At 37.3% G+C, this 5,808-nt stretch overlaps 1 non-coding gene across 1 annotated transcript; it reads left to right on the top strand.

The window, feature by feature from the left end:
- The first annotated feature begins 2,277 nt into the window (after nt 1–2,277).
- On the top strand, nt 2,278–2,384 carry LOC127798562 (small nucleolar RNA R71). The gene has a single exon (XR_008022426.1). It is a non-coding gene; the product is annotated as a small nucleolar RNA R71 (small nucleolar RNA).
- The last annotated feature ends 3,424 nt before the right edge of the window (nt 2,385–5,808 follow it).

A 5,808-nucleotide genomic window follows, 5' to 3' on the forward strand; every position in this document is an offset into this window, starting at 1 on the left:
AGACTGCATTATCACTTCCAAAATTGTACCTACAATGCACAAGTTTGAACATGAGAGAGCAACAATGACTAAGAACAACATGAAGTAGATAGAGTCACATGGATGCCCAAACTTAAGGTGCAATGTGCAGGTGAACATTGGTTTGGGGCATTTTATCAAACACCAAGTATGCATGCTGTTATGATGACCTCATCATTGTTTTTGTGCAAAAATCCTAAAGAATGACACTCTAACCTAACTCAAAGTAAAGAAAAGAAGAGAAAAAAAAAAAAAAAATGCAACATGCCAATAAATGAAAGAGATAGGAAATTGGGTTGCCTCCCAATAAGCGTTTGTTTAAAGTCATTAGCTTAACTAGGCCTCCATCTTCAAGGAGGCTTGAATCCTTTTTCCATCAATATTTTGTGGGTGCCATTTAATGAACTTATTCCTTGAATGTTAGGAAGTTTCAATCTAATCCCCTTCTTTTGCTCCCTCAACACCCTTACCAACTTTTCCTTTTCATGACTTGGTGGCTTGGATTTCGAAGAAGAAGAAACATCCAAAGAACACAGTTTGTCTCTTTTGGATGGACAATCTTTTTGCTTCTCTCCCAAAGAGCCCAAGACCACGACCTTGTTCTTGGCATCCAAAATTTGTTCCTACTCATTAAAAGAGTTAGCTATGCAATTTTCTTTAGGGTCATATTATCTCTCTACCAAATGAACAATGCCATCCCTCATTAAGACTTCTTTTTCATTGCCATTAAAATGTTTCATAGCCTTAAATACATTAAATGTAACCATCTCATCATAAATTCTAAGGCTAAGTGTTCCTTGTTCGACATCAATCAAAGCTTTCCCTGTGGTAAGAAAAGGTCTCCCTAAAATTAAGGTTATATCATAATCTTTTTTGATGTCCAAAACGATGAAGTCAACAGGAAAAATAAACTTATCTACTTTTACCAAAACATCTTCCACTACTCCCCTTGGATATTTGATACTTCTGTCTGCCAATTGAAGAGAAATCGTGGTAGGTGTTGGTTCTTTTAATCCAAGCTTCTTGAAAATAGAGTAAGGCATTAGGTTGATACTAGCACCCAAATCACATAGAGCTCGTTCAAAGAATAAACTACTAATGGTATAAGGAATAGTAAAACTCCCTAGATCTTTAAGTTTTGGTGGTAGTTTGTTTTGCAATACGGCGCTACTTTCCTCCTTTAACATGACAGTTTCATGGTCCTCTAGTTTCCTCTTATTTAATAAGATTTTCTTCATGAATTTCACATACCTGGGCATTTGAGACAGAGCTTCAGCAAATGGTATATTGATATGTAACTTCTTGAAGACCTCTAAAAATTTCTCAAATTGTTTATCCAACTTGTGTTTGCGCAACCTTTGAGGAAACGGAATAGGTGGAACATATGGCTTGACCGATGGCAAAGCAACCTTCACTTTTTCAACTACTAATTTGGGCTCATCATCTTGATCAGTTGTCTCCTTAGCTGTACCATTTTCTTTTGCCACACTTGGTTTCTTAACATGGATTTTTGGCAACTGCACCCTGCTCCTTGTTGTGATCGCATTCACTTGCTCCTTGGGGTTAACTTCCGTATTACTTGGCCACGTGCCCGGTTGCCTTTCTATTAGGATTTTTGCTAGCTGCCCAATTTGATTTTCAATATTCTTAATGGTTGCGTCAGTCCGTTCGCTTCGTTCTTGACGCTTGGAAATCGCTTATTCCAATCCTCCTTTTTCTTCATGTGGTCTTCCCTGTTTTGGTGGATTTTGAATGCCTTGATTGTTGCCATATGAAAAATTAGGATGGTTCATCCATCCGGGAATGTAAGTCTGAGAAAATGGATTATTCAATGGTTGCTGGAAATTTTGTTGACGCGAAAAATTCTGTGCATAAGCAGCATGCTCTGTGAAAGAAGAATCCATAATGAGCAATGGACATTTGGATGATTGATGAGTTGCTCCACAAGTTACACAAACTGGAAGAGAACCTTACACCATATTAACTGATGGAAAATATTTTAAGGCTTTCATTTGCTTTGATAGTGCGTCAATTTTGGCCAACATCAACGTGTTAACATCCACTTCATGCATTCTATCTACTCTTTTATGTGAGTTTCTATCTGGCCACATCACAAACTGCTCACTCATTGTCTTGAAAAGGTCATGAAGCTGCCCAGCTGATTTATTTCGAATGGAACCACCTGCTGTAGAATCCACAGCTAAACGGCTATAAGGAGTTAACCCAGCGTAGAAATAATGATTTTGGGATGGTATTGGAAAACCATGGCTTGGACACTTCCTCAGAAACTCTTTGAACCTTTCCCATGCCTCATGAAAGTTTTCTAATTCGGCTTGTTAGAAAGTTGAAATTTCATGCTTAAGCCTACTAATCTTAGTCGGTGGAAAATATTTTAGCGTGAACTTTATAACCAAATCCACCCATGTAGTGATGTTACCGGGTGGTAGTGAGTCCAACCACTCCCGAGCTTTATCTTTTAGAGTATGAGAAAATAATCCCATCTTAAGTGCTTTTTCATTGATCCCTTGATACTTGAAGTTGCCACAATACTCCCGAAAATGAGAGAGATGGTAGTGTGAATTTTCATCACTTCTCCCATAGAATGGAATGTTGTTGGAGAACAAATTTATCACATCCTGCCTCAACCGGAAGTTATTGTGCCCATATAGAGGATAGACTATGCTCGACCGGTTCTCAACAACAGGGGGCATCATGAAATGCCCCATCAAGATATCTCTCTCATTAATCTCAACAGGACGCTCCACTTGAATAAGCTGATTTCCGTTGTCTTCCATAGTGCTCTGTTGTTGTCCCCTTTTTACTCTCTATTCACGATGTCTTTGATGGAAAGTTCGTTCAATCTTCGGATCAAACTCAACAAGATCAAGACGTTCTGAACGCTGGATGCACTATTTCAATCCTAACACAACAAGAATTGAAATAGTTTAGCATAAAAAATTAAAGGAAGCAACACAAGTGTTAAATCTAATCTTAGCTAAAGCAATAATCAAAAGAGCCAATCCCTGGCAACGACGCCAAAAACTTGTTCAGGTATTCTTTCCTGCAAGTGAACGGAATCGTAACAAGTAATATAATGATAAATAGAGTATCGTTTTCACGAAGATTAGCTTTTGATCCCTACTTTAACCACTATTAACTTTAATAAGCCACACATAATTAAAAGAATATTCAATGGAAGTTTTATATTAATTAAAACTAACTCACCAAATGGAAAACACAAAATAATTCTTTAGGTTTTTGAATGTAGAAATCTAATGCACTAGGGTTCATGAATCCACCGTAGTTCTTTAATTGGTTTAATCTTTTAGTGATCGGGTTTTATAATTCTAGCTTTAAGCTGAAAATCGATGATCCTAAGTTAATCAAAAGCCTCTCTCGATGGTCAATCGAATCTATGCTTACATATGAGATTAATTATCTCTAATTAATCTGCAAATATACAAACATGCATTTATCCACAATGAACAACAAAATAAGATTTCACAAGGCATAACGGTATCTCTACCTATTATTGAACCTTATGTTGTTTATTACCAAGTGCTAATCTATATTGAATATCTCGAAAGCAATATAAATCACAAACACGTTTTAATGGCGACCAAGTGTAATACCTCATATTTTCGTAAGGTTGCCACGTATTTTAAGTGAGTTTAAAATATCAAAAAATATGCTTGAAATGAAAACAAGTGATTGAATCGGTCGCAGGGAGTGCCCTGGAGCTTAGATACCTAAGGAAAAATGTATATTTTTGACGAGCGTCTCGAAGCGATATTTATGGCGCTGAAAGAAATAAAATAAGAGACGATTTTCAGTTAAGCTAAGTTATAGCCTGAAAAGATCGAATGATGGTAAGCGCTTCCCAAAAATCGTACATATCGAGTAATTTTGAGTTATTAATTTGAGATTTTAAGTATCTCGATAAATTTGATATTTGAGGGTGTAATTGTAATTAGAGAATTATCAAGACGAAATAAGGATAAAATTAAGAGCTTATGTGATAAAATATTAAAGTTGAGGACTTGAAATAAGGGCCAAAATGTCATTTGAAAGAAGTTAGGGAATTAGCTTGGATTTCAAAAGTTAAATCTATTTTAGTTTTGGATTTCAAAAGCCATTCAAATATATCTTTGAGTCTTTGGAGTCCATGGCTTAGATTGTGACAAGTGGCATAATGTGATTGGTTGAAGAAATCTATAAAATGGCACCATGAGTTGTTCTCAAATCATTTCAAGCAAGTTTGAGAGTTGAGGCACTCTAAGAGGAGGAGCTTGCTCTAGAGAGAGAGTAGGAAGTTCGGCAAGAAGGCGGGAAGGAATGGAAAGAGAAGCCGGGGAGAACGAGCCTTGTCGGAGTTACGAGTCTTCGCTAGAATTTACTGAAATTAGTCAGAAAAAAAGTGAGGTAAGTCTGATTTTTTTTTGATAATCCTGTAGAGGGGGAAGAAAGGGTCGCGTAGGTTCAAACGGGGGTCGAATCGGAGTTAAAATGAGGAAGTTATGGCTGAAATACGAAAGAGAGGCGAAGCTGTCCGAAACTGCTAGGCAGCGCGTGAGTTACATGTGCCAGAAATGGCTGCTCGTGAAGGCGCGTGAGCCACCTTCTGGGGGTGCGTGAGGGAGCGTTAGAGGCCCATTTTCCTTCAAATTTTTCAGTTATGACCCTACTTTAATACCCTTCAATCCTATGTAAAATTATTTGAGGTTAGGTTTACCAAAACTCGTGTTTTCTGCAGAAACCTAGGCCGTTGCTGTGAAATTATACCGTCCAAGAGATAAACCAACAAGGTGAGACTCCTATACTCCAAATCCTATTTTTTATTCTCTTATGAGAGACTTCTACTGCATGAGACGTGTTTTGTGAAGTTCTTATACATAAACTCTTGTTATTCTCTTACGTGAAATCATGTTGCATATATGAAATGTATTTTTTTGGAAAATATATGCTATTGGCTTTTTAATTGTTGCATTTATAAAATTCGTGTGGCCATACTGTTGTACCTATTTATTGTTGGCCGAGAGCAAAAGTTGGATATCCTTCGAGAGGCGCTATGCGTGCGCCATTGAGAAAGCTCTCATGGGGAAGACCGTGAGTCTAAGGAACAACCGATGTGGTGCTTGCATGAGTTCTATGAGGTCGGGCCGAAGTGACATGGTTAGGGACCTCCTGAGAGGTGCTATGCGTGCGCCATTGAGAAAGCTCTCATTGGAGGAGGCTAACGTGTTCACGAGGCACTTCAGAGTATTTTTTGTTGTCTTCTCATACATTTTATACTTGATCATGCTTCGGTATAAACTGTTTTTGGAGTTTTTCACTAGAAGATTCATCTTCTAATTGGACAATGTCCATGGAATATTCAAACGTTCCAGGTTCGACGAGCAGCTTTAAGGGAAATGAGGTAGCTGAAGAATAAGTTTAATTCGTTGTCTGTAGCATGTGTAGAATATCTCTATTTATCTACAAGCTTATGTATGTCTTGGATATGTTTAAGACATTCAGTTATCACTTACGAGAGATGATGTCCATGTAATGCATTTTGTAGACGTCTTGAACAATTTTATTTATGATAAATAAAGTATTATAGTTGTGAACCATATCAGGTTCGATCTAGCTTCCGCATTCAAGATTTTAACGCCTGTCTTAGCTATTTGATTATTGGGTTTGTTAAGCTGAGAAGGTGAAAAATAGGGTTTTTTGGGATATTGTGTGATGTATGACAACTATTGTGATATGAAAAATTTTTATATTCCCAAAATCCTAAGTTATAACACG

Source organism: Diospyros lotus, chromosome 3, assembly GCF_014633365.1.
Source record: "Diospyros lotus cultivar Yz01 chromosome 3, ASM1463336v1, whole genome shotgun sequence".
NCBI classification, from domain to species: Eukaryota; Viridiplantae; Streptophyta; class Magnoliopsida; order Ericales; family Ebenaceae; genus Diospyros; species Diospyros lotus.